Source organism: Thalassophryne amazonica, chromosome 23, assembly GCF_902500255.1.
Source record: "Thalassophryne amazonica chromosome 23, fThaAma1.1, whole genome shotgun sequence".
NCBI classification, from domain to species: Eukaryota; Metazoa; Chordata; class Actinopteri; order Batrachoidiformes; family Batrachoididae; genus Thalassophryne; species Thalassophryne amazonica.
In genome coordinates this window covers 3,990,211-4,016,269 of record NC_047125.1, presented here as the reverse complement: position 1 = coordinate 4,016,269, position 26,059 = coordinate 3,990,211, and the positions used below count along the sequence as shown (strand labels likewise).

The following is a 26,059-nucleotide window of genomic DNA, read 5'->3' as shown; positions in this document are numbered from 1 at the left end:
TCAGATCAGGGAGACAGATACCCTCTCTACTTTTAAGATTAGGCTTAAAACTTTCCTTTTCGCTAAGGCTTATAGTTAGGGCTGGATCAGGTGACCCTGGACCATCCCTTGGTTATGCTGCTTTAGACGTAGACTGTGGGGGGGTTCCCATGATGCACTGTTTCTTTCTCTTTTTGCTCCGTATGCATCACTCTGCATTTAATCGTTGGTGATCGATCTCTGCCCCCCTCCACAGCATGTCTTTTTCCTGGTTCTTTCCCTCAGCCCCAACCAGTCTCAGCAGAAGACTGCCCCTCCCTGAGCCTGGTTCTGCTGGAGGTTTCTTCCTGTTAAAAGGGAGTTTTTCCTTCCCACTGTAGCCAAGTGCTTGCTCATAGGGGGTCGTTTTGACCGTTGGGGTTTTTCATAATTATTGTATGGCCTTGCCTTGCAATATAGAGCGCCTTGGGGCAACTGTTTGTTGTGATTTGGCGCTATATAAAAAAAAAGTTGGTTGATTTGATTGAACTGCACCACAGACTAAAACAGTTAAATGTGGTCTATTAAACATTAGGTCTCTCTCTTCTAAGTCCCTGTTAGTAAATGATATAATAATTGATCAACATATTGATTTATTCTGCCTTACAGAAACCTGGTTACAGCAGGATGAATATGTTAGTTTAAATGAGTCAACACCCCCGAGTCACACTAACTGTCAGAATGCTCGTAGCATGGGCCGGGGCGGAGGATTAGCAGCAATCTTCCATTCCAGCTTATTAATTAATCAAAAACCTAGACAGAGCTTTAATTCATTTGAAAGCTTGACTCTTAGTCTTGTCCATCCAAATTGGAAGTCCCAAAAAACAGTTTTATTTGTTATTATCTATCGTCTACCTGGTCGTTACTGTGAGTTTCTCTGTGAATTTTCAGACCTTTTGTCTGACTTAGTGCTTAGCTCAGATAAGATAATTATAGTGGGCGATTTTAACATCCACACAGATGCTGAGAATGACAGCCTCAACACTGCATTTAATCTATTATTAGACTCTATTGGCTTTGCTCAAAATGTAAATGAGTCCACCCACCACTTTAATCATATCTTAGATCTTGTTCTGACTTATGGTATGGAAATAGAAGACTTAACAGTATTCCCTGAAAACTCCCTTCTGTCTGATCATTTCTTAATAACATTTACATTTACTCTGATGGACTACCCAGCAGTTTCATTACACTAGAAGTCTTTCAGAAAGCGCTGTAACTAGGTTTAAGGATATGATTCCTTCTTTATGTTCTCTAATGCCATATAACAACACAGTGCAGAGTAGCTACCTAAACTCTGTAAGTGAGATAGAGTATCTCGTCAGTAGTTTTACATCCTCATTGAAGACAACTTTGGATGCTGTAGCTCCTCTGAAAAAGAGAGCTTTAAATCAGAAGTGCCTGACTCCGTGGTATAACTCACAAACTCGTAGCTTAAAGCAGATAACCCGTAAGTTGGAGAGGAAATGGCGTCTCACTAATTTAGAAGATCTTCACTTAGCCTGGAAAAAGAGTCTGTTGCTCTATAAAAAAAGCCCTCCGTAAAGCTAGGACATCTTTCTACTCATCACTAATTGAAGAAAATAAGAACAACCCCAGGTTTCTTTTCAGCACTGTAGCCAGGCTGACAAAGAGTCAGAGCTCTATTGAGCTGAGTATTCCATTAACTTTAACTAGTAATGACTTCATGACTTTCTTTGCTAACAAAATTTTAACTATTAGAGAAAAAATTACTCATAACCATCCCAAAGACGTATCGTTATCTTTGGCTGCTTTCAGTGATGCCGGTATTTGGTTAGACTCTTTCTCTCCGATTGTTCTGTCTGAGTTATTTTCATTAGTTACTTCATCCAAACCATCAACATGTTTATTAGACCCTATTCCTACCAGGCTGCTCAAGGAAGCCCTACCATTATTTAATGCTTCGATCTTAAATATGATCAATCTATCTTTGTTAGTTGGCTATGTACCACAGGCTTTTAAGGTGGCAGTAATTAAACCATTACTTAAAAAGCCATCACTTGACCCAGCTATCTTAGCTAATTATAGGCCAATCTCCAACCTTCCTTTTCTCTCAAAAATTCTTGAAAGGGTAGTTGTAAAACAGCTAACTGATCATCTGCAGAGGAATGGTCTATTTGAAGAGTTTGTCAGGTTTTAGAATTCATCATAGTACAGAAACAGCATTAGTGAAGTTTACAAATGATCTTCTTACGGCCTCGGACAGTGGACTCATCTCTGTGCTTGTTCTGTTAGACCTCAGTGCTGCTTTTGATAGTGTTGACCATAAAATTTTATTACAGAGATTAGAGCATGCCATAGGTATTAAAGGCACTGTGCTGCGGTGGTTTGAATCATATTTGTCTAATAGATTACAATTTGTTCATGTAAATGGGGAATCTTCTTCACAGACTAAAGTTAATTATGGAGTTCCACAAGGTTCTGTGCTAGGACCAATTTTATTCACTTTATACATGCTTCCCTTAGGCAGTATTATTAGACGGTATTGCTTAAATTTTCATTGTTACGCAGATGATACCCAGCTTTATCTATCCATGAAGCCAGAGGATACACACCAATTAGCTAAACTGCAGGATTGTCTTACAGACATAAAGACATGGATGACCTCTAATTTCCTGCTTTTAAACTCAGATAAAACTGAAGTTATTGTACTTGGCCCCACAAATCTTAGAAGCATGGTGTCTAGCCAGATCTTTACTCTGGATGGCATTTCCCTGACCTCTAGTAATACTGTGAGAAATCTTGGAGTCATTTTTGATCAGGATATGTCATTCAAAGCGCATATTAAACAAATATGTAGGACTGCCTTTTTGCATTTACGCAATATCTCTAAAATCAGAAAGGTCTTGTCTCAGAGTGATGCTGAAAAACTAATTCATGCATTTATTTCCTCTAGGCTGGACTATTGTAATTCATTATTATCAGGTTGTCCTAAAAGTTCCCTAAAAAGCCTTCAGTTGGTTCAGAATGCTGCAGCTAGAGGACTGACGGGGACTAGCAGGAGAGAGCATATCTCACCCGTGTTGGCCTCTCTTCATTGGCTTCCTGTTAATTCTAGAATAGAATTTAAAATTCTTCTTCTTACTTATAAGGTTTTGAATAATCAGGTCCCATCTTATCTTAGGGACCTCGTAGTACCATATTACCCCATTAGAGCGCTTCGCTCTCAGACTGCAGGCTTACTTGTAGTTCCTAGGGTTTGTAAGAGTAGAATGGGAGGCAGAGCCTTCAGCTTTCAGGCTCCTCTCCTGTGGAACCAGCTCCCAATTCAGATCAGGGAGACAGATACCCTCTCTACTTTTAAGATTAGGCTTAAAACTTTCCTTTTCGCTAAGGCTTATAGTTAGGGCTGGATCAGGTGACCCTGGACCATCCCTTGGTTATGCTGCTTTAGACGTAGACTGTGGGGGGGTTCCCATGATGCACTGTTTCTTTCTCTTTTTGCTCCGTATGCATCACTCTGCATTTAATCGTTGGTGATCGATCTCTGCCCCCCTCCACAGCATGTCTTTTTCCTGGTTCTTTCCCTCAGCCCCAACCAGTCTCAGCAGAAGACTGCCCCTCCCTGAGCCTAGTTCTGCTGGAGGTTTCTTCCTGTTAAAAGGGAGTTTTTCCTTCCCACTGTAGCCAAGTGCTTGCTCATAGGGGGTCGTTTTGACCGTTGGGGTTTTTCATAATTATTGTATGGCCTTGCCTTACAATATAAGGCGCCTTGGGGCAACTGTTTGTTGTGATTTGGCGCTATATAAAAAAAATTGATTGATTGATTGATCTGGCGCTGTCCATCTCCTCCTCTCTGCGCCACTCCATGGCACAGACCCCAACTGCGCATGCAGTTACAAAGTTCTTCTGAAAAACTGGAGCGATCTGAATTCGTATGGATGAATATAGGTGTGTGTGTGGAGACAATTCACAGTGTGACAGAACTTAATGATGCGCTGTTACGCGCAATAGCCCGCAACAACGCGGAACACTATTCTTGACCGTGCGTAATTGTTCCTGATAATTCTCCAGCAACACGTGCCATTAATCGTAACGTGTGGTAACAGGTTGCAGCAGTTCCTGAGGACACGTGACACCTCTGCCCCGAATAATCACATTCGTGATCAGCGGCCAAGAATGTGCACTTCGTGGCATTCTTGACTTGTCGTCGTTATGCGTAAACGTAGCATTAACAATGGAATGTCCGGATAAACTGCTGATCCCGACCTCTTCTGAAACTTCTCTGTTCTCTCACAACGTCCTGGGTCAAGAGAGGCTTAAATTAGGAAGTTTTCAGCTGAAAATAGGCTGACAACAGCGGCTCGGGGCGCGGTGCGCCGTCCGGCGCCGTGGGCTGTCCTTAAAGCGATAGTAACACTCCTTAATCTCTCATCAGCTGTTAAAATTTTCACCGAAAACCATCTGAATTTCTCGAATGGTGTCCACTTGGATGTGCCTCACAGTTTATGAAAAAATTTTGATTAAGCAAAGCACCAGTCTCTCAGCAAGTAGTCAGACAAAGGAATTCCGATGGGAGGGGTGGACCAGTGCTCACTCAAAGCCTGCCCACAGGCGAATGACGCAACCGACAGGCGTGAAAAAACTCACGCATGCGCACGAGGGTTCAAGCTTGTCTGATGCAATCACACGTGATTCAAATCCATATGGTTTTTGAAAAAAATAATAAGGTCGGATAAATTTCTAACAGACCGTGTGTGTGTGTGTGTGTGTGTGTGTATATATATATATATATATATATATATATGTATATATATATGTATATATATATATATATGTATATATATATATATGTATATATAATGCGATTTGTTTTATTGGGGGGGGATACCAGCCAGTATCTGGTGTGACCACCATTTGCCTCATGCAGTGCAACACATCTCCTTCGCATAATGTTGATCAGGTTGTCAATTGTGGCCTGTGGAATGTTGCTCCACTCCTCTTCAATGGCTGTGCGAAGTTGCTGGATATTGGCAGGCACTGGTACACGCTGTCGTATACGCCAGTCCAGAGCATCCCAAACATGCTCAGTGGGTGACATGTCCAGCTCTGGTTGACATTCCTGCTGTCAGCATGCCAATTGCACGCTCCCTCAAATCTTGCGACATCTGTGGCATTGTGCTGTGTGATAAAACTGCACCTTTCAGAGTGGCCTTTTATTGTGGGCAGTTTAAGGCACACCTGTGCACTAATCATGGTGTCTAATCAGCATCTTGGTATGGCACACCTGTGAGGTGGGATGGATTATCTCAGCAAAGGAGAAGTGCTCACTATCACAGATTTAGACTGGTTTGTGAACAATATTTGAGGGAAATGGTGATATTGTGTATGTGGAAAAAGTTTTAGATCTTTGAGTTCATCTCATACAAAATGGGAGCAAAACCAAAAGTGTTGCGTTTATGTTTTTGTTGCGTGTAATTACTGTCCACAGAAAATATGTTTTTAAAAGTCTTGAAGTCACATTTCAAATGCCAACAGGCAGCCTGTTCCACAAGATACGACCACGGCAAAAAAAGGCTCTGAAGCCTGCTGACTTCTTTTGAACCCTTGAGACACAGAGCAAGTCTGCATCCAAGGACCACAGGGCACGAGGAGGCACATAAGGCTGAACAAGTTCAGCAAGATAGTTGATTTCACTGATTAACATCACTTTGAGCATGTGAAATCAGTTAATCAGTGAACTCACCTGCTGGAGTGGGTGGTTGCACAGAAAGCCTGCACCCTCTTGGCCCTTTCTGGAACCAGTTTGAGACCTCTGGTTTAGAGCCTGAGATGTCTAACAAAATCTTGAAATCTAGTCCTCGAGTCAGTGAAGGGAAGCCAGAATGTCTGTGATCAAACCTCCTGGTTTTCATCAAAACTCGAGCAACAGTAATTCTGTTCCATCTGTAGACATCCTACGCTATTTTATACCTATCCAGAAAATAAAACACTGCAATAGTCAGTTGTGGAAAACAAGGACGTGAATTACAATTTATGAAATCTAAAACTAATGCTGATGTACATTTCCACTTTATCAGTTCCATCAGTGCAGTAACTGTCATCAGGTCAAACTCACCACTGATACTTTATTTTAGTGAGTGTTGTTCAAACATTTATTGTTAAATTAATTGTATTGTTTCTTTGCAGACATGCAGCCGTTGTTGGTGATTAAAGAAGAAACTCTCCCTGAACACCAGGAATGGAATCTGAGTGTTGACCAGGAGGACATTAAAGAAGAAGAGAAGCTGTGGATAAGTCAGCAGGGAGAGCAGCTTCAGCAGCTGGAGGAGGCAGATCTCACCAAGTTTGGTTTCACTGCCGTCCCTGTGAAGAGTGAAAATGATGCTGAAAAACCAGAGTCATCACAGCTTCATCAAAGCCGAAGTGATGAGAGCACAGAGGCTGAGCCTGTAGCCAGCAGCTCATCTGTACACAGAACACTGACAGCAGAAGCTGATGGAGAGGACGATGGAGGACCACAACCAGCCAGCAACTCAGGTCCAAACAGTTATTTACAACCAGATACCAGTGGCAGGAGTTCAGACAGTTCTGGAACTGAGACTGACGACAGTGATGACTGGAAACAGACCAGAGAACTTCAGTCATGTTTTAACTGTCAGAAAAATACCAATATTGTTCATTCAGACAACACTGATGGAAAACTATTTAAAGGCTCTAAATATGGAAAAGCATCTGGTCACATGAACAGCTCAGAGCAACAAAAGGGGAGGAATTCAAGAAGAAAACCATTTAGCTGTTCTGATGGGAGTAAAGGACAGAAACAGGAGGACACTCTGAACAAAGACATTAGAATTCAGACAGGACAAAAAACATTTGTCTGTTCTGAGTGTGGTCAAAGATTTGGACATAAGAGCACCCTGAAAAGACACATGATAATTCATACAGGGCAAAAAGCATTTGTCTGTTCTGAGTGTGGTCAAAGGTTTGGACATAAGAGCACCCTGAAAAGACACATGATAGTTCATACAGGGCAAAAAGCATTTGTCTGTTCTGAGTGTGGTCAAAGATTTGGACGAAAGGGCTACCTGAAAACACACATGATAATTCATACAGGACACAAAGCGTTTGTCTGTTCTGAGTGTGGTCAAAGATTTGGACATAAGAACACCCTGAAAAGACACATGATAATTCATACAGGGCAAAGAGCATTTGTCTGTTCTGAGTGTGGTCAAAGGTTTGGACATAATAGCACCCTGAAAAGACACATGATAATTCATACAGGGCAAAAAGCATTTGTCTGTTCTGAGTGTGGTCAAAGATTTGGACGAAAGGGCCACCTGAAAACACACATGATAATTCATACAGGACACAAAGCGTTTGTCTGTTCTGAGTGTGGTCAAAGGTTTGGACTGAAGGGCAACCTGAAAACACACATGATAATTCATACAGGGCAAAAAGCATTTGTCTGTTCTGAGTGTGGTCAAAGGTTTGGACTAAAGGGCAGCCTGAAAACACACATGATAATTCATACAGGGCAAAAAGCATTTGTCTGTTCTGAGTGTGGTAAAAGATTTGGAGAAAAGGGCAAGCTGAACACACACATAATGATTCATACAGGGCAAAAAGCATTTGTCTGTTCTGAGTGTGGTAAAAGATTTAGAGAAAAGGGCAAGCTGAACACACACATGATAATTCATACAGGGCAAAAAGCATTTGTCTGTTCTGAGTGTGGTCAAAGGTTTGGACAAAAAGGCCACCTGAGCAGACACATGATAACTCATACCAGACACACTATTTAGCTGTTCTGATCAGAATAAAAGACAGAAACAGAAGGGCAATCAATCAATCAATCAACTTTTTTTTATATAGCGCCAAATCACAACAAACAGTTGCCCCAAGGCGCTTTATATTGTAAGGCAAGGCCATACAATAATTATGAAAAACCCCAATGGTCAAAACGACCCCCTATGAGCAAGCACTTGGCTACAGTGGGAAGGAAAAACTCCCTTTTAACAGGAAGAAACCTCCAGCAGAACCAGGCTCAGGGAGGGGCAGTCTTCTGCTGAGGCTGGTTGGGGCTGAGGGAAAGAACCAGGAAAAAGACATGCTGTGGAGGGGGGCAGAGATCGATCACTAATGATTAAATGCAGAGTGATGCATACAGAGCAAAAAGAGAAAGAAACAGTGCATCATGGGAACCCCCCCACAGTCTACGTCTAAAGCAGCATAACCAAGGGATGGTCCAGGGTCACCTGATCCAGCCCTAACTATAAGCCTTAGCGAAAAGGAAAGTTTTAAGCCTAATCTTAAAAGTAGAGAGGGTATCTGTCTCCCTGATCTGAATTGGGAGCTGGTTCCACAGGAGAGGAGCCTGAAAGCTGAAGGCTCTGCCTCCCATTCTACTCTTACAAACCCTAGGAACTACAAGTAAGCCTGCAGTCTGAGAGCGAAGCGCTCTAATGGGGTAATATGGTACTACGAGGTCCCTAAGATAAGATGGGACCTGATTATTCAAAACCTTATAAGTAAGAAGAAGAATTTTAAATTCTATTCTAGAATTAACAGGAAGCCAATGAAGAGAGGCCAACACGGGTGAGATATGCTCTCTCCTGCTAGTCCCCGTCAGTACTCTAGCTGCAGCATTTTGAATTAACTGAAGGCTTTTTATGGAACTTTTAGGACAACCTGATAATAATGAATTACAATAGTCCAGCCTAGAGGAAATAAATGCATGAATTAGTTTTTCAGCATCACTCTGAGACAAGACCTTTCTGATTTTAGAGATATTGCGTAAATGCAAAAAGGCAGTCCTACATATTTGTTTAATATGCGCTTTGAATGACATATCCTGATCAAAAATGACTCCAAGATTTCTCACAGTATTACTAGAGGTCAGGGAAATGCCATCCAGAGTAAAGATCTGGTTAGACACCATGCTTCTAAGATTTGTGGGGCCAAGTACAATAACTTCAGTTTTATCTGAGTTTAAAAGCAGAAAATTAGAGGTCATCCATGTCTTTATGTCTGTAAGACAATCCTGCAGTTTAGCTAATTGGTGTGTATCCTCTGGCTTCATGGATAGATAAAGCTGGGTATCATCTGCGTAACAATGAAAATTTAAGCAATACCGTCTAATAATACTGCCTAAGGGAAGCATGTATAGGAACTGTATAGGGCACTCTGAACAAACATGATAATTCATAGTCCTTCCCACTGTCGCCAAGTGCTTGCTCACAGGGGGTCGTTTTGACCGTTGGGGTTTTTACGATTGGGTTTGTTGTGATTGGGCGCTATATAAATAAAATTGATGATGGTTGATGATAGTCATAACCCTAACCCTACCCCCCCCCCACCCCCCCCCAAAAAAACAATGAGCCATTCACCAGCTCATCTACAAAACAATATACATGTGCAGACAGACCCAGAACAGCAGGAATTAGAAGAGGAATTGCCAAATAAGATTGAAGAAACAAAAGAAAAATGGACATGAAAGAGCGTCCAAAACTAACTAAAAGGAGAATTAAAAAAATTCAAAACTATCCTGCAAAAAGTTAACCTGGGACTGGCTAAACTGGTCCCAGAAGGAACCACATTGACAGATTTCAACTCTGTAAATTATGGAGCGGCATGGTACATACAAAGCAGAACTAATGGGTGTGGGGTTACTTTTGTTGCAAGGACAGTAGAAAGTGCTTCACAAACAGAAAATTTGGATTTTAGGACAAGTCCAAAACATATGTATTAGTTGCTTCCCCTGATTTACATCTATTGCACGTTGGGTCAATTTGAGGATAAATTTTGGCGAGTTTGAATTTGTGTAGGTGTGTCCGGTGAACCACTTGAAATTGAATAAGAGAATGTCTTGACCAGATTGAAGAAGATGAATGAATGTTCCTCAAAACATCAACCCACACTGCCTCATTAAATGTAATTTGAAGATCCGACATGAGCTCATCAATAACATTACAAGGAGGCTTAACTGGAAACCCAGGACAGGATGACTGAATAAACTGTCTTACCTGTAAATATCTAAAGACATGAGAAGCTGGCAGGCCATACTTTTCTGACAGTATCGCAAAAGAAACAAATGTGCCCTCAAAAAAAACTTTTTAATATTTTAAACCCTTAGATTGCCACATGCTAAACGTCAAGGAGGATGGAGACCCACGACTACAAAAGTGTTTTTCCAGTTTCACTAAAGTTGTTATAAACCAAGTAAGACAGATGGCACAAGTTGCTCACCCAATAGTAGAAATGAAAATTGTGTAGTGCCAGCCCACCCTCCTGCTGAGACTTTTGTAAGCTCTCCCTTTTAACCGCATTCCAAATGTAGGCTGAGATGGCTGAGTACAATTTTTTAAAATACATGGCTGGTTTAAAAAAAAAAAAAAAAGACACTGGAAAAAGTAAAGAAATTTAGGGAGAACTGACATTTTTATTGCATTGACTATTCGTATTAATGAGAGAGGAAGAGTTGACCACTTGGTTAAGTCACGCTGAACCTCAGCCAATAGTTTACTAAAATTGTTTTTGTAGAGGTCTTTATAAGTCTTTGTTATGGTGATGCCAAAATAAACTAAACCATGTGTAGTAATCTTAACAGGAACATTAATAGTGGTAAGCACTAAACCAGGGGTTTTCAAAGTGTGGGAGAGTGAGCCCCCCCATCAGACAACAAATAAATAACTGCCCCCCCATAATACACATACACACAATTTTAATATCCTCATGTTTTTTCTTCTTTTACACATCTTGAACACATTTTAAAAGTATTTGTGCATTTTTAAGGGACTGTCTATGCATTTACACATTTTACAGCCTTTGTCAACATTTTAAATGTGTTTTGAAAAAACTTTCTATTCTTCTATTTTTATCTTGCCTCTACTGGTGGTTGGCTCTCACTGCGGTATTGTATCACTTCCTGTTCCGGAGCACAGGGGTGCTTTGCTGTATCTGTTAGCTGTTTAATCTGCGTAGTTAGATTGATCTAGATAACTAGAAAAGTCCCTCTGCTCAGTCACCTCTAAATTATTTACACATTATTCATTTTGTGTGTTCTTAGGAATCCGCTAGCTTAGCACAGCTACTAGCTCTTAGCCGGTTTAGCATGGCGGCTTCTCCTGTCTCTAGCGCACTTCTCTGCTCTGGGTGTGAAATGTTTAGTTATTCCTCAGCCTCCTTTAGCAGTAATGGTACTTGTAATAAGTGTAGCTTATTCGTAGCTTTGAATTGAGTGATTCCATATTTTTTTTTCCTCTGCTTGGTCTAAAAAAGTAACCGTTACTGACTGCCACAATCTTTTTTCTTGATTTCTTATAGTGTTTCTTAAAGCCAGAAAGTTGCCATTTGAAATGACTTTAGTTTTGTGTCATGTCTGTGATCTGCTTTTTTTCTACAAAATTAAACAACTGAATGAACATCCTCCGAGGCCGGTGATTCCATAATTTTTGCCAGGGGTTGTATAACATACATCAGACTTCATTAATGCTCCACACCCCAACAGTTGGTGGCAGTAAGGCAACATGTCGACTTCCAAAACGCCAAAAAAAAAAAAACTCGACAGAAGAAGAAGAATCCAACGAAGAAGAACTTTCCTTTTAGCGGGCGAGGCTAAAGCTGGAGACGCTGGAAACTCTTCTCTGAACAGATCAAACTTCACTCTGTGATCCTCGAATATGTTTTTTGAAGAGCCCCAGAAGCACAAATGTCGACAGTAAACCGGAAGAAGAAGAAAAGGTGAAGTTAGTGTGAAAAGGTGGAAGAGCTGAGAAGGTCGTTGAAACAGCGGCTAACTGCTGCTAATGCTGAGATATTTGAGTTGGTAGAAACAAACAGATCGCAGAGCAGCAAGAAGAAACGAGTGGATTTAAAGAAGAGAAGAAACTACTCAACGTGCTGGAAGCTGTTTTCAAGCCAGAAGTTCTCTGATCAGAGCAGGTTTGTCCACTAAACGTTTGTATTCAGGTCTCTGTTTAAACAATGGAAACGTGGTTGTTACATTCTCAGCGCCATCATGACGATTTTCAAATTTAGGGTATTTGGGTCCTGATAATCACGAAATGAGGGTAAAATGGAGCAGACTGAACATGACTGACTCCAAATAATTACTTTTATTTAATTGTGTGGTGACCTATGGGTTTGGCATAGTGAACTGGCCACAATGTGAGCTTAATAAATTAGACACAAAAACCAGGAAAATGCTCACCCTCCACAAAATCACATACAGAAATCAGTGCATGGACAGAATATATCTCCCTCGCAGAGAAGGCGGTATGGGTCTCACTGAAATCAACCAGGCCTACAGAGCATCGATAATAAGTATTGGACAGTACTTAAAGAGCTCTGAAGAAGAAATCGTAAAAACGGTCACACAACACCACGAGGCCATAACTGAACGGACCTCAATCACTAAACTTGTTTAGTGATTGAGGTCTGCAATACAATACCGCAGTGAGAGCCAACCACCGTTCAGTCACTGGTGGTTGGCTCTCACTGCGGTATTGTATCACTTCCTGTTCCGGAGCACAGCAGTGTTTTCTGTATCTGTTAGCTGTTTAATCTGCGCAGTTAGAGTGATCTAGTTATCTAGATTACGATTTGTTTCCCAGTGTAATCTTTACGTGCCTTAACTAAAGCACTCCTTCTGCTGAATCACCTCTAAATTATTTACACATTATTCACTTTGCGTGTTTTTAGGAATCCGCTAGCTTAGTGTAGCTACTAGCTCTTAGCCGATTTAGCATGGCGGCTTCTCCTGTCTCTCCTGCGCTTTTCTGCTCTGGGTGTGAAATATTTAGTTATTCCTCGGCCTCCTTTAGCAGTAACGGTACTTGTAATAAGTGTAGCTTATTCGTAGCTTTGGAGGCCAGGCTGGGCGAATTGGAGACTCGGCTCCGCACCGTGGAAAATTCTACAGCTAGCCAGGCCCCTGTAGTCGGTGCGGACCAAGGTAGCTTAGCCGCCGTTAGTTACCCTCTGGCAGATCCCGAGCAGCCGGGAAAGCAGGCTGACTGGGTGACTGAGGAGGAAGCGTAGCCCTAAACAGAAGCCCCGTGTACACCGCCAACCCGTTCACATCTCTAACCGTTTTTCCCCACTCGACGACACACCCGCCGAGGATCAAACTCTGGTTATTGGCGACTCTGTTTTGCGAAATGTGAAGTTAGCGACACCAGCAACCATAGTCAATTGTCTTCCGGGGGCCAGAGCAGGCGACATTGAAGGAAATTTGAAACTGCTGGCTAAGGCTAAGCGTAAATTTGGTAAGATTGTAATTCACGTCGGCAGTAATGACACCCGGTTACGCCAATCGGAGGTCACTAAAATTAACATTAAATCGGTGTGTAACTTTGCAAAAACAATGTCGGACTCTGTAGTTTTCTCTGGGCCCCCGAGTCACACTAACTGTCAGAATGCTCGTAGCACGGGCCGGGGCGGAGGATTAGCAGCAATCTTCCATTCCAGCTTATTAATTAATCAAAAACCCAGACAGAGCTTTAATTCATTTGAAAGCTTGACTCTTAGTCTTGTCCATCCAAATTGGAAGTCCCAAAAACCAGTTTTATTTGTTATTATCTATCGTCCACCTGGTCGTTACTGTGAGTTTCTCTGTGAATTTTCAGACCTTTTGTCTGATTTAGTGCTTAGCTCAGATAAGATAATTATAGTGGGTGATTTTAACATCCACACAGATGCTGAGAATGACAGCCTCAACACTGCATTTAATCTATTATTAGACTCTTGGCTTTGCTCAAAAAGTAAATGAGTCCACCCACCACTTTAATCATATCTTAGATCTTGTTCTGACTTATGGTATGGAAATAGAAGACTTAACAGTATTCCCTGAAATCTCCCTTCTGTCTGATCATTTCTTAATAACATTTACATTTACTCTGATGGACTACCCAGCAGTGGGGAATAAGTTTCATTACACTAGAAGTCTTTCAGAAAGCGCTGTAACTAGGTTTAAGGATATGATTCCTTCTTTATGTTCTCTAATGCCATATACCAACACAGTGCAGAGTAGCTACCTAAACTCTGTAAGTGAGATAGAGTATCTCGTCAATAGTTTTACATCCTCATTGAAGACAACTTTGGATGCTGTAGCTCCTCTAAAAAAAGAGAGCTTTAAATCAGAAGTGCCTGACTCCGTGGTATAACTCACAAACTCGTAGCTTAAAGCAGATAACCCGTAAGTTGGAGAGGAAATGGCGTCTCACTAATTTAGAAGATCTTCACTTAGCCTGGAAAAAGAGTCTGTTGCTCTATAAAAAAGCCCTCCGTAAAGCTAGGACATCTTTCTACTCATCACTAATTGAAGAAAATAAGAACAACCCCAGGTTTCTTTTCAGCACTGTAGCCAGGCTGACAAAGAGTCAGAGCTCTATTGAGCTAAGTATTCCATTAACTTTAACTAGTAATGACTTCATGACTTTCTTTGCTAACAAAATTTTAACTATTAGAGAAAAAATTACTCATAACCATCCCAAAGACGTATCGTTATCTTTGGCTGCTTTCAGTGATGCCGGTATTTGGTTAGACTCTTTCTCTCCGATTGTTCTGAGTTATTTTCATTAGTTACTTCATCCAAACCATCAACATGTTTATTAGACCCCATTCCTACCAGGCTGCTCAAGGAAGCCCTACCATTATTTAATGCTTCGATCTTAAATATGATCAATCTATCTTTGTTAGTTGGCTATGTACCACAGGCTTTTAAGGTGGCAGTAATTAAACCATTACTTAAAAAACCATCACTTGACCCAGCTATCTTAGCTAATTATAGGCCAATCTCCAACCTTCCTTTTCTCTCAAAAATTCTTGAAAGGGTAGTTGTAAAACAGCTAACTGATCATCTGCAGAGGAATGGTCTATTTGAAGAGTTTCAGTCAGGGTTTAGAATTCATCATAGTACAGAAACAGCATTAGTGAAGGTTACAAATGATCTTCTTATGGCCTCGGACAGTGGACTCATCTCTGTGCTTGTTCTGTTAGACCTCAGTGCTGCTTTTGATAGTGTTGACCATAAAATTTTATTACAGAGATTAGAGCATGCCATAGGTATTAAAGGCACTGCGCTGCGGTGGTTTGAATCATATTTGTCTAATAGATTACAATTTGTTCATGTAAATGGGGAATCTTCTTCACAGACTAAAGTTAATTATGGAGTTCCACAAGGTTCTGTGCTAGGACCAATTTTATTCACTTTATACATGCTTCCCTTAGGCAGTATTATTAGATGGTGTTGCTTAAATTTTCATTGTTACGCAGATGATACCCAGCTTTATCTATCCATGAAGCCAGAGGACACACACCAATTAGCTAAACTGCAGGATTGTCTTACAGACATAAAGACATGGATGACCTCTAATTTCCTGCTTTTAAACTCAGATAAAACTGAAGTTATTGTACTTGGCCCCACAAATCTTAGAAACATGGTGTCTAACCAGATCCTTACTCTGGATGGCATTACCCTGACCTCTAGTAATACTGTGAGAAATCTTGGAGTCATTTTTGATCAGGATATGTCATTCAAAGCGCATATTAAACAACCCCAATTCAGATCAGGGAGACAGACACCCTCTCTACTTTTAAGATTAGGCTTAAAACTTTCCTTTCTGCTAAAGCTTATAGTTAGGGCTGGATCAGGTGACCCTGAACCATCCCTTAGTTATGCTGCTATAGACGTAGACTGCTGGGGGGTTCCCATGATGCACTGTTTCTTTCTCTTTTTGCTCTGTATGCACCACTCTGCATTTAATCATTAGTGATCGATCTCTGCTGCCCTCCACAGCATGTCTTTTTCCTGGTTCTCTCCCTCAGCCCCAACCAGTCCCAGCAGAAGACTGCCCCTCCCTGAGCCTGGTTCTGCTGGAGGTTTCTTCCTGTTAAAAGGGAGTTTTTCCTTCCCACTGTAGCCAAGTGCTTGCTCACAGGGGGTCGTTTTGACCGTTGGGGTTTTACATAATTATTGTATGGCCTTGCCTTACAATATAAAGCGCCTTGGGGCAACTGTTTGTTGTGATTTGGCGCTATATAAAAAAAATTGATTTATTGATTAAACTGGCAAAAAACTTTGGCGGATAACTTCTACAAGAGAGAAAAAGCAACAGTCTCATGCCTGCAACAAAACTTGCAATACAAACCAGAGAACAATACAGCAAAAGAGAAGGAAAACATCGAGTGGAAAGATGGAAACAGCACAAAAGAGCTGGATGTTTCCAAGAAGAACTCGAAAAGGAATACATCGACAAAGTTGGATCAATGCAGTGGCTAAAAAATGGAAAACTTGGTTTTGATGGAGAAAGAATTCTGATTGGAGCACAAGATCAGGGACTTCTAACAAATGGCTTCAAAAAAATGGCAGGGATCTCACAGAATGTTAAATGCCGATTCTGTCATACAGCTGTTGAGAGTGTAAACCATCTAACTTCAGCATGCCAGATACTCATGGCAGATGGGCATTATACATCCAGACACAACAAGATCTGTCAATATCTCCACTGGAAGATCTGCAAGGAACTGGAGATGGAAGTCAAAGAACATGTCTGGGAGCACGAGCCAGCACCAGTCTCATCCAACGGAAAAGTAACGATCTTCTACGACAAAGAGATCCCAGCAGGAAGACACATTGAAGGAGGTGCAATCAAACCTGATATTGTCATCTGGAACAAGCAAGAGAAAACAGCCAAAATCATTGATGTGACAGTCCCCAATGACTACGGCCTGAATCGAGCTGAAAGGGGAAAGATCTCGAAATACCAAGACCTGTAAAATGACCTAAGAACAACATGGTCATTGAAAGACATCGCTATCATCCCAGTTGTGGTGGGAGCAACAGGCCTGATGAAGAAGAACCTGAAGAAATACCTTGAGGCAATCCCCGGTCAGCCAAGTGCACATGAGGTGCAGTTGTCTGCGATTAAGGGAACGATCACCATCTTGAAGAGAGCCCTCGGATACAATGCCAGATCTGGTTAGGATAACTATAGAGCCTAGGGTGCAACTTTAGACCCCAGGTTTGGGGCCCATTGCATTCTACTAAAAATACATCAAAGATAAATGAAAAACCAAAAGACAAAAAGTATTTGTCTGTTCTGAGTGTGGTAAAAGATTTGGCAAAAAGGGTACTCTGAACAGACACATGATAATTCATACCAGACACCATTTAGCTGTTCTGATCAGTAAAAGACAAACAGAAAGACACTCTGAACAAACACATAATTCATAGTCATTCACTGCCCTCCCAAAAATGAGCCATTCACCAGCTCATCTACAAAACAATGTCTAGTTGCACCCAGATGCAGAACAGCAGGAACTAGCAGGAATTGGCAAATAAGATTGAAGAAACAAGAAAAATGGACATGAAAGAGCATCCAAAACTGACTAAAGGAGAATTAAAAAAGAAATTCAAAACTATCCTGCAAAAAGTTAACCTGGGACTGACTAAACTGGTCCCAGAAGCAATCACACTGACAGATTTAAACTGTGTGAATTAAAGAGCGGCATGGTACATACAATGTAAATTAGCCCCACCAGATTTGGAGAGAAAAGGAACCACAATTAAGAAAAAGAATACCGTGCCACAATGGAAAAAGAAATTACAACAAAAAATCAGCCATCTAAGAGCAGAGATCTCCCAAATGGCAACATTTTTGGGAAGCAAAAACCACAAAAGGAATGTCCTTAAAAAGTAAATCGCATTAAAAGAAAATACAATGTTGAAGATAAACAGCTGGGTGGGAGGCTGAACATCAAGCCTTAGTGAAAGATTTTGCACCACAGATTAGGAACAAAGGTAAGAAAATACAAGCAAAACAGATAAACAAGCAGTTTGCAAAAAAAAAAAAAAAAAAAAAGACTAGTGTACAGGAAGTTAGCAAACGACACAATAGAAATACAACAGCCACCCGAGAGAGAACAAATTGAAAAATTCTGGAGACCACTCTTTGAAGACCCAAAACAACATCAAGAGGCCGAGTGGATTGAAAAAATAAAACAGAAAAACAAAGACAAACAGCAAATGCCAGCAATTGTAATCACTGAAGAGATGATCAAAAAGAAAATGAGTGAATACAGTAACTTCAAGGCACCTGGCATCGACAAAATCCCAAATTTTTGGCTGAACAGACTGACAGCATTACACCAACATTATGCTGTGGCTTTCACAAAAATATTGAACGGAGAAGAGGACACACCAGACTGGTTAACGACAGGGAACACAAGCCTACTACCAAAGACCAAAGAAACACAGCTTCCCAACAAGTACAGACCCATCTGCTGCCTAACAACATACAAATGGCTGACAGGAATCATAGCTAATGCCATTTACGAACATCTTGACACTGGTGACTACCTGGAAAATGAACAGAAAGGTTGTTCCAGAAGAAGATTAGGAGCTAAAGACCAGTTACTGACAGACAAAGCTATCCTGGAGGACTGCAAAAAAAAAAAGGAAGAGGAACCTCAGCATGGCTTGGATTGACTACAAAAAGGCATTTGACAGTGTACCACACTCCTGGATCATGAGGTGCTTAGAACTCTACAACATCGAGGAGATAAGATCTTTCCTGAGGGCACAAATGAACAAGTGGAACACCACCATCACCCTCAATCACACAGAGGGACAAATAACAATCCCAGACGTACGAGTTCAGAGAGGGATATTTCAGGGAGACAGACTCTCACCACTTTTATTCTGTTTAATCATAGACCTGCTCAGCAAGATCCTGTTCATGGATCCTGTTCATTGTAAATCTCTGCCAGCACAAAAAAGGACTCAGTTTTTATTTTTAACATGAGTGGTTTTGGCACCGATCTGACACCATATCTGTTTCTCTGAGTGTAATAATGTCTTAATGTTGGAATTGTAAGTTTTAGGGAAAATAAGAACTTTTGAGGGTGAAAACTGAAATTCACCCAAATGTTTTCCTTCAGTTCTTGATGGAATTTGATGATTGTTTTTGTTTGTTTCATCTAAACACTGATTTACAATCCTTCCTCACACAGTATTGAACCTTTGAATTGTTTTGGAAATTGTAGAAATTTTTTATGGTGAAAATAGTGAAAGTCACCAAAACAGTTTTTTTTCTGTTTCAGTTTCTGATATATATTTTTAATTCTGTTGGTTTTGTTTGATTCTTCTAAACACTGTTCATAATTCATCCTTGTGGATATATGAAATAATACATTTTAGTAAAAAATGAATTTCATTAAGGTGAAATTCATGCAAAAGTTTTCAATTGGATTCATCTTAGGTTGATTAATTTAAACAAAGTTCTCAGTTCTTCTTCACAAAATTATGATTTTTGTTCAAAACAAATATTGTGTGTTTGGAAAACAATTAAATTCACCAAACTGGTGAATTTGGTTTTGTTTGAAGTTCTGTTCTTCCCTGTTGAATTTTGAATGACAACTTTTGGTTATGAAATTCACCCGCAGTTGTTCAAGTTCCCAAATTGCATGAGAGAGAGAAAAATCACAACAGGATGGCATTCAAGGAATTTTAAACAGTCATTGAATTTTTGGAGGAGAATCTCAACTTCCAGCAAAAATATTTCCAGTAAATTTCTGTCCTCTGATCCAGTCGACACACTGCTGTCAACATTTCAGCTGCTACTTCAGGTTTCATTCAAAAGTCTAGTTACACAATAGTTACATGCTGATGTCCGCTTGTAGGCTAAAGCCTAGACCTACCAGACCACAGCTGTCTAGTCTTTACTAGCTGATGTTCAGTCTCTTGTAAACCAGATGATGAGCTGAGAACCAGACTAACCACCAGATCAGCTGTGCTCTTATTTTGTCTTAAACCTGGTCCTGGGACAGTCCGCTGGATTCAGCTCTGCAGCTGTACACACTCAGTACATCGTGGCGACCGCACACCCACCTCAGGGACAAACAGAGGAGGAGGTGTCTGCATGGACGTTCCAACAGATAGTGTTTTGGACGTTCAGGTAATCGAAAAACACTGTTCTGACATCAAACTGTTGATGGGGACGTGGTGACTGTTTGACCTACCAAGACAGATCAGCACCGTGTGTCTGCTGTCTGTGGATGGATCTCGTGACTGCACCGGGGACACTGCAGGACGTCCTCAGCAGACATGAGCCTGCCCACCCTGATGCTGTCTTCGTCCTAGCTGGTGATGATGAAGGATGTCATGTCCTACAGATCAGAGTCATCTGCAGACGTCACCGTCCGTGGAGACGCGTGTGTCTGCAGCGGCTTCAGTCCACAGTGTCCTCAGTCCAGTTGTTGTCTGTCCTCTGACAGCCAGCTAACGTCTTTCCCAACATCAAGCCTCTGAAGACCGTTGTCTTTTGTCCACAGGTTTGTTGATGTTTCAAGGAAAGTGTGAAAGTGAAACATCCAAAAACAAAGTCATTAACATACACTCAACAAAAATATAAATGCAACACTTTTGGTTTTGCTCCCATTTTGTATGAGATGAACTCAAAGATCTAAAACTTTTTCCACATACACAATATCACCATTTCCCTCAAATATTGTTCACAAACCAGTCCAAATCTGTGATAGTGAGCACTTCTCCTTTGCTGAGATAATCCATCCCACCTCACAGGTGTGCCATATCAAGATGCTGATTAGACACCATGATTAGTGCACAGGTGTGCCTTAGACTGTCCACAATAAAAGGCCACTCTGAAAGGTGCAGTTTTGTTTTATTGGGGGGGGGATACCAGTCAGTATCTGGTGTGACCACCATTTGCCTCATGCAGTGCAACACATCTCCTTCGCATAGAGTTGATCAGGTTGTCAATTGTGGCCTGTGGAATGTTGGTCCACTCCTCTTCAATGGCTGTGCGAAGTTGCTGGATATTGGCAGGAACTGGTACATGCTGTCGTATACGCCGGACCAGAGCATCCCAAACATGCTCAATGGGTGACATGTCCGGTGAGTATGCCGGCCATGAAAGAACTGGGACATTTTCAGCTTCCAAGAATTGTGTACAGATCCTTGCAACATGGGGCCGTGCATTATCCTGCTGCAACATAAGGTGATGTTCTTGGATGTATGGCACAACAATGTGAAAAATGCTGGAGGTCCTGGGCTGGTGTGGTTACACGTGGTCTGCGGTTGTGAGGCTGGTTGGATGTACTGCCAAATTCTCTGAAACGCCTTTGGAGACGGCTTATGGTAGAGAAATGAACATTCAATACACGAGCAACAGCTCTGGTTGACATTCCTGCTGTCAGCATGCCAATTGCACGCTCCCTCAAATCTTGCGACATCTGTGGCATTGTGCTGTGTGATAAAACTGCACCTTTCAGAGTGGCCTTTTATTGTGGGCAGTCTAAGGCACACCTGTGCACTAATCATGGTGTCTAATCAGCATCTTGATATGGCACACCTGTGAGGTGGGATGGATTATCTCAGCAAAGGAGAAGTGCTCACTATCACAGATTTAGACTGGTTTGTGAACAATATTTGAGGGAAATGGTGATATTGTGTATGTGGAAAAAGTTTTAGATCTTTGAGTTCATCTCATACAAAATGGAAGCAAAACCAAAAGTGTTGCGTTTATATTTTTGTTGAGTGTATTTTCATCTTCAAACTACCGTCATGTGATTTTTTTTTTTCATGTCATCGATTTTCCATTTGTTCATATCTGTTGATCTTTTCTTCAATATGAGTTTTAAATACCAACAATATTTGACTCACAGCAGAAATAGCTTCAGGCCTTGTTTTGTTTTTAAGAAATAAATGAATCAAACATCATGTAACTGAGACCAAAATAATGATGGACAGCAGTGAAGACAAACTGGTCTTCTGTAAAGTTCTATTGACTCCTAGTGGCCAAGAAGACAAACAGCAGCTTTATTGTGGGAAATAATGAAAAAAAAAAAACAACTCACTTCTGTTGGAAAACTTAACTGGAATTTTAAGAGTTTGAAAACTAATCATGTTTTAATAAATGAATTTGAGTCACGTTAAATCTTTGTGACTGTTAAATTACAGTGTCATCTGCATAAAAGGTGTGATTTACATGTGGTGCTCCTACAGGAAGTCTGTTTATACAAACTAACAATTTATGGGTCTAAAACTGAGCCCTGAGGGACGCCCTTTGAAATACTCAACAAGACCAATATGAGATCTTCCACCTGGACACACTGAAATTTGTTTAAACATCTGGGATTAGGTTAATTCTGGATCACTTATAATTATATGAATTAATTTAAAACATTCGTTCACCACTCACTCATCTTCAACCGCTTTTCTGGGTTCGGGTCATGGGGGCAACAGCTCCAGCAGGGGACCCCAGACTTCCCTTTCCTGTGCCACCTTGACCACCTCTGACTGGAGGATTCCGAGGCGTTCCCAGATCAGTGTGGAGATATAATCTCTCCACCTAGTCCTGGGTCTTCCCCAGGGTCTCCTCCCAGATGGACATGCCTGGAACACCTCCCTTGGGAGGTGCCCAGGATCCTTCCTTACCAGATGCCCGAACCACCTCAGCTGGCTCCTTGCAACACGAAGGAGCAGTGACTCTACTCTAAGCTCCTCACGGATGACCGAATTTAAAACAAGCAAAAAAAAAAAAAATTGTGGTTCATTTTGCACAAACATCATTTATAAAATCTGCTGCCTTTGAGCATTTCACCAAAATAAAATAAATAAATTGCTAGAACAACAAAAAGGTTCTTCCAGAATCCAAATGAGTGTAAACAGTTAATCTGGATTCTAATCACATCAGATTGACCCCTGAATATTTACGTTTATTATTATTTTTATTTATTATTTATTTATTTATATTATTATTATTATTATTATTTATGTTTGATCCAGTTCCTTTACGTGAGAGAGACACAATCCAGAATTCTATTTGTGAATGGCACCAGACCCACCTGCATCGTGGGTCTAGAGCGGGTTTAGGGGGTGCAGAACCACCCCCACCCCCCACCTGAATCTAGATCCATCCCTGGCCTGGAGTCACGAGACAAAGCTCCCAAAGAGCTGTTCCATAGTGCTGACTTATCAAATCAGATTGACTCAAAAACATAATGGATCATCTGGACCAGCAGAAGAACCGGCTGGAGCCCTTCAATACCACAAAGTCTTCAAGAAGAACCGGCTGGAACCCTTCAATACCACAAGGTCTTCAAGAAGAACCGGCTGCAGCAGCTCTGCCTCTGGACTAAACCCCATCACTGGGACACAGGACCATGTCCCGGTCCAGCTCAACAAGTGTGGATGTGATTATGGACAACAAAAACCCTTCAGATAGACCCCATCAAACATACTACAAATGAGGCCAAATGAAAAATCGACCCACATTCAGGAGATGTCAAGGTGCATTTGGAAAACGTCGGACAGCAGGCTCAGAGCGGTTGACACAGTCAGGCCCATTTGTGCAGCCGCCTCTAATGTTTTGCACATGTTCAAAACCCTGGTGGCCAATTGGAGTTGGAACAACTATCGAACGACAAAGTGACGTGTGACTGCAGTCTAATCAGTCGGACGGCATGAAAACGTCATTGGTGACATCCTGATCCAGCGTTGCTTACTCACACGTATCTGGTGTGACAGTGACGGTTTCATCATCAATTTCACACAGAAGCAAGAAATGTCTCGCCAAAATAAAATTATCTCCAGTTAATTTTCTGTTAATGACCAGACCAGACCACAGCACATCGTTTCTTAATTAAAGGAGTTTCAGATGCACACACAAAACAGCTGTTAACATCTGCTGACAGCGTTCTGACTGCAGGATTCTCTGATCATTGATTTGCTGAAAAACATGCACCTGATACATCAGCTGCATGTGAAGAGTTCAGAGAGAATTCGAGCAAAGCTTCGAAGCTTGTTTCTGAGTCGGTCACTGTCTGGATGACAAGATGAGCCGATAAAAAGCCGAACAATTTATTAGTGAATGCAAACTTTTTTCATTAGAGTTACTGCACACGGCACCAGCCACAGCCAGGGTCACCGTCACATCGAGAACTGGATTAGTTACTAGTACAGGTTAGTTTAAAAGACTGATCTCATCACAGGACCAAAGGGGGCAGAAACATGACCACACACAAAAAGATGCCACTTCTACATCACTGTCACAAATAATCCTCTTCATAAAGGCTTCTTCTATGATGTCATAGAGTGTGTGTGGTCCTTTGAATAGTGAGGATGGAGAGTGTGTTGAAGACAGAGGGAAGATTTTTGGTGTTTGTCTGTGTCCAAAAAGATAAAAGAAAACCACTCCTGTTAGAGCAGCATTCTAGAATAATGTTTAAAATGGAAATAAAGAACTAAAGGCAGTCCAACAGTTTTTATTAATATATTTTCTCACAGCAGCTCAGATCTGAAATTAATACATAAATTAACATTTTATATTTTAATGTGTTTCTATTTTCATCACAATTAAATGACTCTGATACAGATTAAATGTGGACAAAGTGGAATAAGGTTAAATATAATTAGCACTAATATGGGCAGCACATATGACAAATTATCTTTAAGATATGATCAATATTGTGCTTATGATACATCATAACCAACAATTGATTAGTGCACTGTTCAATATCAGAGCAAGATTTTTTTTTTTTTTTTAAACGGGATTGTAATGGAAATAACAGATACAGTGAATTGAAATTTTAAAAAAATATATTTGAAGTGATCAAATCTCACAATGGAAATGAAAGAAATATGGTGAAAAAGACCATCAGCTGCCACAACAGTTACTTTGAGCATCACACACAAAACCAAATAATAAACTTAATGAGCAGCAAAATGATGTCAGTGATGGTGAAAGATATCAGACAAGCAAAGTGTTTTTTTTTTTTCCATAATTCTTGACTTCAGTCTTGATATCAGCCACACTGACCAGTTATCAGTGGAGATTGGAGTGGTCTCACTGGAGGAGAAGACCTGCTTAAAGGAACATTCTCTGGGTTTTCTTGTGGCAGATGAGTCCAGAGCTGGAAGCCAGCCCACCCATACAGACCACTCCAGTGGTCCCAGCCAACACAGCACCGGAGCAGCCAACAGCCAGCAACCACCTGGCACCCCCCATGCAGTGCATAACCAGTGATGACTCCCACGGAGATCTGTATGAACAAAACCATTCACATAAGCACTTTAACAGTACACACTTCAACACACACACACACAGCTGTGTCCGCACCTACCTGCCTTCACAGGTACACAGAAGTGGAACCATCAGACACACACCTGCAGCAAACCTCCACAAGAGAGAGAAAGAAGAGCTCTCTGCCCCTTTTATGAGAACACCATCCTACACTGATGGGCTGAAATCCAACAACCCGCTGAAGATAATTAAGCTCAATCACACTGCTACACAAGCAATAGCGCACAATCCCAAACACAATGACAAAACTGGCAAAAATATATTCTTTTAAAGAGCCTTTTAAAGCCGACTAAGGTACCAAGTAATTTAATATTATCAGGACAGTTATTCCAAATATTTACACCTTTGATGGAGACACAGTGACTTTTTACAGTAGTACGGATCATTAATTTCTCAAATAATAATATTCCTCTCAAACTGTAGCTGGAGTCCCTCATTTTAAACAGATCCTGGACATGTTGAGGCAAAAGTTTTTAACTTTGTACATAATTTGTATTGTGATATAATCAACCAAGTCCCAGAATTTTAAAATTTGTAACCAAGCAAATAACGGATTCATTGGCTCACGATATGATTTATTACTGATCATTCTTATAGCTTTCTTTTGCAACAGAAATACTGGTTTAGTATTAGTTCTTTAAATTCAATATTGAGGCTGTGAGGAGAAAACTAACAGGTGCACATTAGAACATGGACCAGAACATAAGACTGACAGTGTGCTGGTGGTCTGGAAGCTCCGCCTTAAAGGGTGGAGTTTTCAGGTGATGATCAGACGAGCCGCGTCGTGGTGACGTGGTGCACCAGGTTTATCATTTATAAAACTAATATTTAGACAATATCGATATTCTGAATGTGTCTGCAGCTAAAACTGTAAATTACCAAAAAGCTTCAAAACAAACTGTTGCATTCAACCTGCTGAAATCAGTCACGACCTAGTGAAAAGAAACAACAATATACTGAAAAATACAACAACGATC

At 41.0% G+C, this 26,059-nt stretch overlaps 1 protein-coding gene and 1 long non-coding RNA gene across 2 annotated transcripts in view; both read right to left on the bottom strand.

The window, feature by feature from the left end:
• Positions 1-26,059, bottom strand: part of LOC117504818 — a 3,434,143-nt gene that overhangs the window by 1,893,254 nt on the left and 1,514,830 nt on the right. The gene's annotated exons all lie outside the window — the stretch shown is intronic.
• LOC117504869 overlaps positions 7,499-26,059 on the bottom strand; it is a 28,903-nt gene continuing 10,342 nt past the window's right edge. The window contains exons 2-3 of the long non-coding RNA XR_004558925.1: positions 18,493-18,499; positions 7,499-7,758 (exon numbers count right to left, since the gene is read on the bottom strand). This is a non-coding gene — a long non-coding RNA (uncharacterized LOC117504869). The remainder of the gene's footprint in view (positions 7,759-18,492; positions 18,500-26,059) is intronic.